At 41.5% G+C, this 14,187-nt stretch overlaps 1 protein-coding gene across 19 annotated transcripts in view; it reads left to right on the forward strand.

The window, feature by feature from the left end:
• Positions 1-764: 764 nt before the first annotated feature.
• CYRIA (CYFIP related Rac1 interactor A) overlaps positions 765-14,187 on the forward strand; it is a 60,378-nt gene continuing 46,955 nt past the window's right edge. For 5 of the 19 annotated variants that reach the window (XR_011140042.1, XM_068937143.1, XM_068937133.1 and 2 more), the window contains exon 1: positions 1,346-1,481. The gene's annotated coding sequence lies outside the window, so the exon portion shown is untranslated. Of the gene's footprint in view, positions 1,056-1,340; positions 1,482-1,602; positions 1,941-2,126; positions 2,286-14,187 lie in introns of those variants that run through there. The other 14 variants (XR_011140043.1, XM_068937139.1, XM_009676837.2 and 11 more) reach the window with 13 other exon arrangements.

Genomic DNA, 14,187 nt, shown 5'->3' on the forward strand with positions numbered 1-14,187 from the left:
CCCTTGAATTATTTTCTAACTAGAAAATTTGGAACTTTTTAAACCAAAAAGATCTAATTCAAGGTTACCTGGCTTTAGTTAAGGATTGAGAAATTACTGTAAAAGTGTTGCTGCTGTGGGACACTTACAGGGTTGCATCAGTAAGCAGCAGATGCTACTAGAGCAGTACTAGATGCTACTAGGCAGCTCTACCAAACGGCTGGGGTTCACAGCGCTTCCGAAGTGGCCGTATCACACCTGCCGTGAGAATCACACCTCCTCTGCGCGTAGGCCCGTTCTCTGACACATTTTCTCAAGCCAGAACACAGCTGTGAACTGCGGGGCTCACTGACACAGTGATATAATGCCTTTGCGGTCAGCATTACTCAGATCATAGCTTCTCACATCTGGAGAACTCTGTAAGCAAAAACGTGGTATGAACAAATAAACACAATAAACAGATATTTCTATGCTATACTTCCAATACTGTTACTAATAGGCTTTTTTCCCCCCTTTGTTTCTTCCTGTAAATGACTCACAGGCTGGCTTATGGGGAAGGGGAAACGGAGCTCCGTGTAGCCACTCTTACAACTTTAACCTTATTTAACCCTCAAAACAGTAAGAGGAAGTGCAAAGTATTTTCATGAGCTGTGAAGGGGCTCAGATCTGGCTTTGACATCTTAAGGAAGTACTGCCTTCTGCAGAGCCAGAAACGCAAAAATTGCGTTTTGCAGCCCTGCTGGACTCGAACATGTAGCCCGCCCCCCCCCCCCCCGCCCCAGCGCACACAAGCCCGACGGACAGAGCGGGCAGGCTGCAAGGGGACGGGAGGGGAATTCTGCGAAACGGGACGTATTTGGGTCAGAAAGGATGTCGCCGCCGCGAGGCGCGCAGGGGGCGGAGGTTTGGCTCCTCTCCTCGGGGGAAGCATGGGTGACACTGGCACATTTTTCTGCCTGCACTGCTGAGCGCGCACACGCTGCGGTTGGCTGCAAGGGGCTGAGACACCCTAAAGCAACCGCAGCCCACGGGGTTCCGCAGCGTCTGGGCGGCTCCAGGCGCCCCCCGCGAACGAGGTTGGTGCAGAGGCGGCGGCGGCGGCGGCGGCGGCGGCGGCGGGTGCCCCCCCCCCCCAAACCCCCGCCGGCCGCGTTTCTTCCCTTATTTAAAACCGCGCCGCGGCTCCGCTGCCTCCCCTTCCCCACCCGCGACCGCGCCGCCGCCCCGCCGCCGCCCCCCCCTTCCCTCAGGGGCGGCGGAGGGCGCCTGTCCCCCCCCCCGCCCCCCCGAGGCGGTGGCGGAGGCAGGGGCGGGCCTGGGCGAGCCGCGCCCGCCCGGGGCCGGCTGCAGGGGGGAGCCGCACGCCACCGCGGGGCGGGCCTGCGAGCGTCGCGCTGGGCCGCGCCGCACCGCACCGCGCCGCGCCGCGCCGGCGGCTGTCTCTGAGGGGCGGGGGAGGCGCGGGGCATGGCCGAGGGCCCCCGCAGCGGCGAGCGGCTCAGGTGAGAGGGGGGCGCGGGCGGCGGCCGGGGCGGCGGGGCCGCACTCCTCTCCCCTCCCCCCCCCACCGCCCCCCGCGCGGAGGGCTGCGCGCGGCGGCAGCGCGGCCGCCGATTGGCCGCCGGCGCGGCGGGGGAGCGGGCGGCGGCGGCGGCGCGTCCCGTCCCGTCCCGTCCCGTCCCGTCCGTGAGGGGCGAGAAACCGCCTCTCCCGCGCCCTTCCCCGGGGCGGGGGGCGCCGCAGCCCCCTCGGGCTTTATCCCTCGAATCGGGCGACGGGGCGAGCCTGCCCTCGCCTCAGCTCCGTGTCGGGCCCCTCCTTTGTGCCCTCTGCCAGCCCGGCGGCGCTGAGGGGCCGTCGCGGCCCCGCGCTGCCCCCGCCGCCGGCCGTTGGCTCGGGGCCCCGCGGCCGGGGCGGAGGATGCCGCAGGACACGCTGCCGAAGAAGGCACCGGTCTCCGCGTACGTTGCTAGGTGCCCGCTGCTGCGCGGCCGCGGGGTCCCGGCCGGGCGCGGGGCGCGCAGGGGGCGGGCGGCGCTGCCGGGCTGCGCTTGGACGCGGCGTGTTGGGTCGCGGCAGGCGGCGCGAGGCGCCCCTCCTCGGCGGGCGGGCGCGCGCCGGCATCGGGAGCTGCGCGCGCTGGTGGCGGGCGCTGCCGAGCCTGGGGGGCCGCGGGGCCGCGCGGAGCCGCCGCCGGCGCGCAGCCCCCTGGCGACGCGCCTGCCGGCCTAAGGCGCTGGGCTTGGCTGCAGCGGTGCCTCGGGATGTAAAGCAGACAAAAGATGGTGGATGGATGCTTTGCTGGAGTAAGTATGCCCGCGCTGTCCTCCGCGGGGGGCCTAGGTGCACAGCGGTCACCATACCGGGAACATCCCAGTTGAGCTGCTAGTGACAGCTGAGTACAGGGTGCCCGGAACTTTTTTGGTGCCTCCCCCCTCCCCCCCAGTGGAATACCAGTTGGAGAGCTGGACATGAGGAGAGATGGAAAACCACCTTCTGCAATGCTGCATGCATACCTCTGTGTCAGTCTCTGCGCGTTCAGATGTGTAACACTGAACAGCTACCATACTTGCCTTTATTTATTTATTTTTCTAATTTAATTTCAATACAGTTAAGCTTTAATTTTATTAATCTGGTTCTTGTTATGTTAAAGCTTTGGTAATGTATGATGCCAGCGCGTGAGATGGGAATGTTCCGTAATTCACTAGAAACATGAAGCAACTCTTTAACTTCATTCTTTCAGTGTTGTTGCTAATAACTTACTGAGGGTGGGTGATGTGAGTTGGTTTCCAGCTGGTTTCTCGTGGTCTTGGATTTTCATACAGCTGATCTTTGCACTTTATTTATTTATTTATTTATTTATTTTTTAACCAGCTCCTGAAGGCAGTTGCTATGTATGTGGGGAAAGGGTAAGGAAAGGGGACAGGGATATTTAGGCTTTGCTTTTCTTCTCCTCTTTTCACCGTTTATGAGGTCAGGAAAAAAAAAAAAAGACTTTGACTGTGGACTCTTAGGTGGGGAGATCTGGAGTGAAACGCACTTGTGACGTGGGGTTGCCTTGTGTGCAAAGAATTTTACATGCTCAGCATTGGTCTGTGAAAATACCCTAATTCGTATTATGGGGAAGAGCTAAGTTGATACTTCCCTTTTCCCTATTATGCTTTTATAGTTTTGTAAAATACAAGGAAGATTTATACACCACTAATACATTTTTTTATTTTTTTTTAGGAACAAACTTTGTAATTTCTTGTTTGGTCTGGTAATTTCTATTGCCATATAAGTCCCCCTACCCTCTGCAGTGCAAAACATCAACCGACAAATGATAAAGACCTATGGTTCTTGAGTTTAACTTTCCCAGAATAACCTTTTAAAAATGTTTTAATAAAATGAAATTAGAGATAATATGAGAATAGCATGAAAGGTTGACTTAAATTCCTGAAAGCATAAAAGAGGAGCTAAGAAGAAAATTTTTCAACTCTTCTTTGTATTGAACCACTTAGGGTAGTCTATTTACTCATTTCATTGAAATGTAAACTATGACAAGTTTAGAGAGTCTCTGGGTTATTTATATAGTTTCTTAATGACTGCCCAATATTTTATTACATATTTTACTGTTTTGTACTTTTTTCACTATGATCCTATACTCTCCTTATACTGACACTTTAATTTCTGTATGAACTTCTATTCTCTATTTAAAACACAAAATAAACAAAACTACAAGACATTAAAAGGACAACGTATGCCAGTAATTAGAATGAAAAATACTTGGGTAAATCACGAAGGAAAAATAGCGGTCATCTTGAATACTACTGCATGCCTCTGTCGGCAGATGTCATTTCACTGTAACAGTGATTCCGTTAGTGAATTTTATAGCGCTGGAAAGATAATTCATTCTTAGTGTGCTTAGCTTGCCCTCATGACATCATTTTTTTGACATTATTTTGTTAGGATAAAATATCTTATCCTCAGCAGTATGGTAGACTGCTGCAAAAAGACGTCACAGATTTGCATATGCAGTATGTTGCAGATTTCCAAATGTTTATGTATTACATAAAATGATTGATTAAAAGGCCTATCAAAAGTATTGAACATCTAAATGATTAATAATTCCTGTGCTTTAATGGAAATTATATTTTGTAGGTATACAGATATAAAATTTTAGGACTGCTTCAATCAATCATATTTATAAGCATCTCCAAATACCCTTTTAATTAGAGTTTTTAGAGAAATTTTAGAATAGTTTTGTAGAATCACTGGCATTCCTTAATACTAGATGCACAATACATAGTAAAATGAGTTTCTTTGATCCCGCAGTTCACATTTTATACAAAACAGAAAAATACTATTCTAAATTCTAGAGCTGTATGCAGTATGGACATCACCAGGTCTCCTGTTAAATCCCTGCAAACAAAGTTGGTTTGTCCGTATGATCTCTAATATCAGAGAACAGAGGAATATACATACTGACATAGGTCGATCTGGAGGAGCCGAAACCTCCCGATACTTCTTCTGTACTGACTTCAGTATCTGTTTGGATTTAATTCAATATTACCAGTCATTCTTTTAGCAGTGATTTTTACTCATGTTATCTATGACAGTAAGACTAAATCAGAGCAAACACTTTGAGAGGCATATTTAATATATGGGGCAGCTTGAGAGTTGCAAAAAAATGCAGTCATAAATTTGGACTTTGCTGTTTTAAGTTAAATTTTATGAGGCTGAGAAGCGTTCATACGTAGTTAGACACTTGAAAAGTAAATTCTTCCCTGTACTTGTAAGATGTGTAGGTCCTAACTCTTGTGAAGTACTGAATTTACTTTTTTTTCTGTTTTTACATTCCAGTTCATTTTTCCAATTAAAATGAAAGGCAGGCGTCTTATTTTCAGGACTCATACTGCCTAGTTCAGATTCTTGATTTAAACTGCTAGCAGTAGTTGCTTCCACAGGAAAAACAATGGTAATAGATACAGGACAATGACTTTTTAGGCCAGATACGAGGGCAGCACTGAAACACAGGTGCTTAAAATTTTGCATTATTGGAGATTTTTAGATGTTTAGAAATAATCTCATGATTGAGATCTTCAAATTTACATTAACTTAAATATCAATCAGTCTTGTCTTAGTTCAGGAATAGTTACTTTTCCATGATAGCAGTTAAATATTCTTGTCTAATTTACATACTTGTCAATAGACTGTATGTTCAATGCCCTATGGGATTTTTCTGTGCATTTAATCCTTTTTTAAACTCCTTTCTGGGGTAATATTTCTGGAGGGTTGTTCTGAGTGTCAGTATATGGGTTGACCTGTAAGGTCATGGTTGGATGGTTGGGTTGGATGAACAGCAATGCAAAAGGTGCAGTTGTATAATGCTGAGACTTTATTATTATTATTAATAAATCCGTAAGGAATTTGCAAAGGCTTTAACAGCATGAAAAATTATTTTGAAGGTTCCAGTAGCAATGAAACTGGTGGTGTTATTTTTGACTATCATAAGTGTTAGTCTGATTTTGTTAAAGATTTATATTAATAAATGTGACTTATAAACATACGTCCCTCACATCTGTTGAATAGCGTTGTTAATGGGACGGGAGTTGATGTATACAGAGTGTGGAATGGGGTTTGTTGAGATCTTGAATTTAGTCCCCTATTTATCTGTGATGAGCTCTGAATGAGTCATATCTGGGCACTGGAGTTTGCACAGTTTAATAATAGTGTGGAGGTGGTTTGGTGTTTTCCAGGGGGTGTGTAGACTTACACGTTGACGTTTTAGATAACAGCCTAAATTACCTGCGGGTGAAGAGGGGACGCAAAATCCAGCTTTCCACATCATCGGTAATTGATGCAACTAATACACATAGTTTGCATTGCTCTCTGTTGCACATAGTTTTAATTGCAAATTTAAGTAATTATTAGAATCTTTATATGTATATATGTGTGTGTGTACGTATGTGTATATATAAATACATATGTACACACCTATACATGGGATTCTTTTGGCTGATTTTTCTCCTTGTAGAATTATAGCTGATATTCATAAATTATTTGAGTGGGCTATTATACAATTAGATGCCTCAAAGAATGAAGTTCCTTAACTCATGTCGGAAAGCACATTATTGCCTATATTTTCACTGTGAAGCAAATTACGTGCATTGAGCTTCATTTCTGCATACATCCAGAACTGTTACCATCTTGACTGTTCTGGAAAGTGGTAGCTCTGTCGTTCTTGACCCCCTCTAATGTCCTTAGATGGGAATATTTCCCTTAGATTTAAACATCTTGATGTGCTAAGAAGTGCATTAAGATGTGCAAGCTGTTATTCAAACTTGAAGGAACTCAGGCTGTGGCAGTAATGTTCATCTTATCCTCATTTCTTTATATTCAGTAGTGTAGTAGTTGCATCAGTTACCCAGGGTGTGGGAAGCTTGTGCTTTTTTTTTTTTTTTTTTTTTTTTTTGTATCCCCACCTCAGCTTGAAGTAATTTAGGCTAACGTCTCTCTCTTCCTAGTGCAACAGTGCAACAAACATCATGTCATAAGCTGTTCTGTAATGGTGGGTAACCTTTACTCTACCTGCAACTGTGTTACTTTGAAAAATGAATTCAATATTATTTACACTAGAAGGAAAGACTCTTGCCCTGTGATGAAGGCATTCATCTGAGGTGAAGGAAGTTTGCCTCCCATGGCTGTTTTATTCTTTTATCCAGTAAATGCCCTTCTCTTTCACAGTTTTAATGGGAAGAGTAGCCTATTGGTTAGGGTACTAGCCTGGAATAGGGAGATGTGGTTTTAAGCCAGCTGTTTAGCCTGAAAAGGACATAGTACCCATGTAGGGCATACTGCCCAGTTCTTCCACTTAACTCCATGATTGTTATTGAATTGTTAGATGGTGCTAGGTGTGCTCTTGCCTTCTCATTTGAAGCTTTAAAATTGTGAGTCCTTTCTTCTTCAGTTTGTGAAAGGGATGACTTTGTATCTTGCTCCTGGGGAGGCCTGAAAGATTGTATGACTTTTCATGATTAAAATAAACATCTCCCGAGTTTCCAGGATGGGTAAAGTTAAGGTAGAGCATTTTCAGCTTTGTTTCCTGTTAGGTTACTTACTATCTACTACCCACTACCCTTTTTTTAAAATTATTATTATTTTTTTAAATTCTGTTGTGAGATATGCAGAATTATGGTAGCCATGCCCAGAGTTCTCTTCTGTCTTTTGTGTCTCTAGTCTTATGTGGTCTAGTAAATCTAGGAAAAGAGTAGATTTTTTTGATTGAAATACTGATTTAGCAAGAGTGAATGAGATTACTTTCAGAAGAAAGTGTTTATTTTAGGATTAGAACAGTTTGAGCATGGTTTGATTCAGTTGACTAGCATAGGCCTCTTGTCCTATTTGAGATGCTTTACTCGATGCATCTGTACTTGGCTAGCAGATGCAAGAACTACAGGAGATCCATGTCCTTTTCTTGGAGTGGCCCTACTGGCAAGTCAGGATATCCCAAGCTATTACAGTTGATATTGTTTGCCTGTAGAAACGAATAAAGAGCTCAATAGCGTACCAGGATCATTGTTGTCTAGGCCAAATGTGGTTAGTCTGAGAAGGGGGAGGAGGAGTTGTTTTCTTGTTGTTCAGAGGCTTTTCAATGAAAACCTGCTTTTTGTTTTATTGTCTTTATTGCCAATGCGTTTGGTACATAGCCTAATCATTATTGTTTTGATTTTGCAGCAGACCCAGATTAAGTCTGGAAAGCACGTTTGAGTTAATAGCTTTCTGGGAGGGGAGGAGAAGGTACATTTTCTGGTTTCTCTTATGCATATTAGTGGTGGTGTGGAGCTGTGAGGCAAAAACTCATTAGTATCAGATGTTAGCTGATGCAGAAATGCTAAGTGATGGTGCCACTTCTGGAGCTGAATTGTTTTTGGAGAATAATGAAAATTCTCTCTGGTAACAGATCCATATGATCGTATCTCAAGTAAATTGATTCCAAAATTGTATTTAAATAACCTTCATGAGATATGCACAGTGGTATTTATCATTTGGTTTTTTGTTTGATGCAAATGATTAGGTGGACTTAATTTTTCTGGAGGTTTTCTTTTAATACTGTGGAAACTGGGGATAAGGAGAAATGATGAAGGGACAGTTGTATAATAATATTCCTCTAAGCTGTTCAAATATGTTTAGACTTTAGAATACTGGATTGATAAGTTTGTGTGTTATTTCCAGAAACAATCTAATTTTTTTTTTATCATTTATACCTTCTCCCATCCACACGCACATAGTCTGACACCTTGTACTATTGTTTTGTAATTTCACAACGTTTTGCTGCTTGAAGGATAATCTGTCAACTGTTGGCAGCTTCTGTAGAGGAAGATTGCATGAAGAATGTGGGCATCTTTAAAAGTTTTTGGAAATAAAGCTGTAATAATCTTCCTAATTGATTGTTTTTTTGTGGAGGAGGAAATGGGATCTGTGTACTCCTGAAATTTGGAAGACATTTTTCCTATAGTTTTTATTATTAAAGTGTAAATGCTGTGTAGACTGGAACACTATCCTCACCCTCTCAAAAGACTTTTACAGCAGTCTTCTGTAATATCAATTACTGTGGGGATGGCTTATGATTCCAAAGGAGAGCATGATTAGGAAGCTGGAAAATTTTTTCCATGCGCTGAATACTTGAGAGATTTTCTTAGAGTGCAATACTTAGGTCTATAGGGTTTTTATTTTTAATTAGAGAAGATGTTAAAACAATCCACTTACTGTTTTGTATCAATATCTCTTGTACTCAAGAGGAAGACAGAATAGTTGAAGATCAGAAAATATTTTCTGGGAATAAGCTGTCTGTGGAACAGATTCGTATTCCTGCAACTAGATAATCTTACTACTTTTATATTATCCTTTGCCCAAAAGACAGGGAGAGACCATACGTACTGGAGGTTTTGGAATTATATTCTTGTCTACTTTTATATTGTGAGACAAAAAATGATTGGGAGCTTACTATTTATGACATCATTTTACTGAAGTTTTGATTCATTATGGCAGAAACAGTATCATGTTGTCCTTTACTGAACTGAAAGTAAATCCGCCTAAAAAAATCCCCTTTTGTTCTGCTGCTGAAGAACACTGTGGGCTGCCAAATCCTGGCATTCTGAGTCATTTAATGGTAATAAAGTGTTTGTACTTTACAACTGCAGTTATTCAGTGTTTTCTATTTTATTTATAAGTCACCCACAGTTAAAATACTACTACTTAAAGAAATATTCCTTGTTTATACTGAAGTAACGTTTTGTCAAAAGAGGATTAGATACACAGTACTAACACTAAAGCTTCCAAGGGACAAATCATGATCTTTAACAATAATAACAACAACAATTAAAAATATATACGTGTGTGTGTATATGTGTATACATACATACATACATATAAAATTGCATTTTCCCTGTAATAGCAATGTTAGACTTTAAAAAATCATGGGATTGTTTCTGACTCCTTACAGAACTCTCTTCTTTTAGCCATCTGATCTGTCTTGATAATGATCTGATAACCAGGGAGACTATTTCCTTCCTTAAAAAAAAAAATATATATATATATATTTTAAAGACAGAAACTCTTACCCTGCAAATACTTATGTGTGTTTTAACTTTGATGCTTGGGCTGTGACCCGTCAAGTGTAACACATGTAACTGAATTCATTTGTTCACAGGATCAGTCCCAGAGAAAGCAGTGACATAGTAGTTGCAATATTAAAATCAAATTAAGACTGATTGCACATAAGTACCTGAAGAAAAACAAGGTGGTTCCGAATCTAAAATATATATCCTATAATTCTGGCAAATTGCCTAATTCCACAAAAGATTTGTACATGTATTGTGTAGATCTCTATATGTATGCTGTGTGTGATCTGGCTGATGTACGCTATCACCTATGTTTGGAGAGGAAATGGCTGTTCTTATAATTACTTGATTCTTTGGCTATCTATGGGTAGCAGTCCTCTTGCACGATTTAGGCTTTCACCTCTAATATCAGTTGTTGAGGCTGAATCAATGATTTCTTTCTTTCTGTTGATCGCAGAACACTGCTATTATTTGGTTTTTTTGCCTGATATACAGGGGATTCAATATATCAATATATTACCTTTCCCTAGTTTTGAGCCTATCGAGCTGATCTTGGCTCACTTGAAGAGGCCCAAGTTTTGCAAGTTAGATCATCAGTCATTTTTTCCCGATTCCTGTAGAGCTGTGTTTTGTACTGAAAAGAAGAATTGTCACTAAATTGGGAGTGTGGTAGGGTCCAAAGCATTGTGGAACGCGTATAGAAATATATTGGATAGAAAGTACTAAATTTCACAAGAGTGCGTCTTAATTGCTGTTCTGAGTCATACTATCACTATGGCTATTTCCAGAAGAGGACATAGGATATTCATGCAAGAAAGGAGATGTAAGATAAGCAAATAAAATTATTACATGCCCTTTATCCTTTAGTTTTTAATGTATTTATTAGTGACTAATTCAGTATACATGAAACATTTTGTGACAGATAATTTTATTTTTACATATATATATCTCTATATCTCTATATCTATATATATATATATCAAGCAAATTACAGTTGATTCATGGTGTCCCTCTTTCAGAGTATATAAATCACTGAGTGGGGAGGAGTGAATAATATTACAGGTTTGAGCTTCTTAATTCGTGTGGCAATGCAGTCCTGCTAATGGTGCTGACTTCCTTTCCTCTGTTTTGCCCATACAAGGAGAAAAGTATTGCCATATGACTAGTTTTAGAAATAATCATGAGGTAAGGATTGGGAAGGGGGGAGGTTATTCAGGTAACTATAGTTCTTGGGCTAATTCTTTCACGTGATATGAGACATTCTGCTTTCTCTATTTAATTTGATAGTACCATTAGATTATGTGTTGGGTTTTACTTCTGTTGATGTCTGCTGAAGAAAATTCTTTCTTCTGATCACTTTTTTTTTCCTCCTATACGGATGGGAGATTATGAAAGGAAATTGGATACAAATGAGTTTGGAACGAAGCAAAAAAGGAAAACACTTCCCTGGGACTAGGCTATACTCCAAACCTGGAGAAACTTTCCTCCTGGTGATTAAAAGAATGACTGTGTGTGGTATTCTCCCATCTTGTGCCACTGACTGTAGATATGCATGTCTAAGTTTATTGCTTCAATTTACACTGTTAAAGTTTCTGCTCCAGAAAACAGAAAAACTGAGGTGATTCTCTGAAGACTTGCCCAGAAATCAAATCTGGAAGTCTCAGGTGCCTTTCCAAGATTAGAGGCCTTTAGCCCACTTGTTCTGCAAGTGTAAGTAAAGTAAGAATGGCCTGATCTTTTTTGACATATTCTGACAAAGAGCATAGTCCTCACATTGATGAGGGCCGCATTTTCTTCATAGGGTGAAGACAAGTAACGTCTGTAAAGTTCTACTCAATTTATACTACAGTTTACCAGATGGCAATCAACTGGCTTACGTCTATGCTAGTATCAAAGCGTGCAGCCAACACTGCAGTGCTCTTTACTTAATGATGCTATGAAACAATTTGACTTGGAGGCCTGTAAATTAGCTTAGGCCAAGATCTGTAAGAAACAGATGTTTCCCTCATGCCAGTGGTGTCATCACTGAGTTTTAATAAGTTTTTACTGCATTTATATGGGAAGGTTTTTGTTGTGTTGTAGACTTTTGGTTTTTTTCATGAGTTTGAGCTGACAGTGAGTTTTCTCATACACAATGATTCTCTTATACACAATGATCTTCAGGTGAGCATTGATGTCACTGTTGGGGTAGATGTAGCGTATCTTTTCGAATGACAGAAATTTTACATATAGTTTAAGGGACTACGATTAAAGTACTTCCAGGTAAATGGAGGCATGGCAGTTCAACATCTGGGACTATTAGGTTAGGCAAAGGACAATCAGGATCGCATGATACTTTACGTTTTTTCAGAACAATTTACTGGACCAGGTTGGCAGACAATAGTACAACAGCTGTAAATAGTTGGTCAAGCTTTTATAGAGTAATATGCAGTTTTGTCTATACCATTACTCTTTCAAGGCTACTTCAGGGTAACTAGAACTAGGTTTTGAGAAGCATGTAGTGAGGTGTTCTGTCGATGTACAATTATGAAAAAGGTGCTATTTCTGCACTGTCAGTCTAATTCTTTCATTACCCTGCAACACTGTGTAATCATTTAGGTCTATAAGTTTAAAATACAGTAATGCGTATTTAGTGTAATACTTATGTCCAATTTGTACCACTGTAGTCATCTTTTCCTTTGGAAAATGTTTATATTGTCTCTGCGTTTACAGCAGCCTTTTGTTCATTGGTGTAGCTTGTGTTTCTTTTTGTGCAAATTGAGGGTAAACTTTTTTTGTCTGAGGTTTACATTAAAATTTTTGAAGTCAATAAATTTGAATTTCTTACTTAGGAAAAAGGAACTCATGTAGACATAGATAAGTTTGAGTTAATGAAGAAACACAACAAATTTGCAACCTATCTTTTAACACTAATCTTGCAAAACGTTTGAATTTCTTCTTTGCCCCCCACGCCAGTGTATGTAAAGTTTGGAGAACCAGTCTCAGCAGCTATATATTGGCATAGGCCCACTTTATACCAGCTGACAGTTTAGACCATTACTGGCAGTGATCCAGGCATGTTAAAATGAAGAAGTCAGATGCTCACCTTCAGTCTATCTGAACACATTCAAAAAAAAAAAAAAATCCAGAACCTACCAAGTGCAAATTTGCCATCACTTGTGGTACACATTATGCTTCTAGGTACACAAATACTCAACTGTTAAACTTATTCAGTTCTGTTGTTCTCTGGTTAGCTCTAGTTTTAGATGAACCCTTGATTTAAAAATGACAACCTAGATTAAGATGTGATATTAAAGCTAGAAGCTATAATGCCTTGAATGAGAGACCTGTTAATTCTGAAATGCATTGGCTGCTGATAGAATTAACTTCTAAAAATGATGTTCTCGAGAAGCAGCTGGGAACTATAATCATGATATGTGTTACCAGAAGTAACCTACATAAGGAGCAGCTGTGGCACGTGCTTGTCTGTTTGGTTACATTTTCAGTACTGTTCTACGGTTTTGTCCTTTGCCCGCTAACACTGTCCCAGACAGTGCCCAAGCATAGCTCTAGGGTTGGTATAGACAAGGGACCATTAGCAAAATGCTATTTGGAGCTGGACATCCTGTTTTGGAGGGATAGGATTTAACATGGTACACATCATGGTTTCAAACTCGGAGAATGGCTTTTTGCCCTGATCTGTTTTATTTACTGATATGTAAATATCAGTATATATGTATATATGTATCAGTATATATGTAGCCACTGATGCTGCTTTCCAAGATGCTAGAATTCAGAAACTTTCTTGGGAATGCAATGGCAGGATTATCTTTGCATGTTTACAAGAGCAGAAGAAAAAAGTTCTTTTGAATCTGGAAGTGAGAAGCAGGGTCTGGAAAGCTGGAAAAATAATTCAGAGGGACTTCATCATAAAATTGAGTTTCTTAATGTTTGTGTAAGAAAAAGCCTCAGGGTATACATAGGTATAATTAGCCATTTTGAAAGCACCATTTAAAAACAAAAAGTCAAGAATTATGGCCTGTTATTTTAAGTAAAAAATAAGCTAAATGTAAACAGATGGCATTTCCAGCATCCTCTGAGCAGATGATGTATATCCTGGTTATAGTGTAAAGCTTATACCTTTCCAGGACTGTGCCTTCTGGTAACTAAAGCAGCAGTAGCAACCTGCTACCACCACCCTGAATGATCTTTAGGCTTTTTAGGAAATCTCATCCTCAAGCAGATGTTCTAACTTTTTTTTTTTTTTAGCACTGTTAAAGTTATTAGCATCCTAGTGAGTTAGCAGAGTGTGATCCAACTGACAACTCATGGGTTGAATCTAGTCCATGGAGTACTTCTATCTGTATCACAACCTCTTTTATAGGAGATGAGGAATAGCTATTTGGACAGCGTAGGCTGCCTCGTGAACTGAACATACCTCCCTCCCCTTGGGAATGGTTCAGTGTTCAGAAACCGAGCCACTACCTCCTGGTCCCCCCCAGTGGAGGCAGGTGATGGGCCCCGTGTGCGCTATTTCCTGTGCTGGGAATCTCTAATGCAGTTTGTGGCTTGAGGGGTGTGTAGGTAGTGAATCAAAACTAAGATCAGGTGCCACCGCTGCACAGGA

This window comes from Struthio camelus, chromosome 3, assembly GCF_040807025.1.
Source record: "Struthio camelus isolate bStrCam1 chromosome 3, bStrCam1.hap1, whole genome shotgun sequence".
NCBI lineage: Eukaryota > Metazoa > Chordata > Aves > Struthioniformes > Struthionidae > Struthio > Struthio camelus.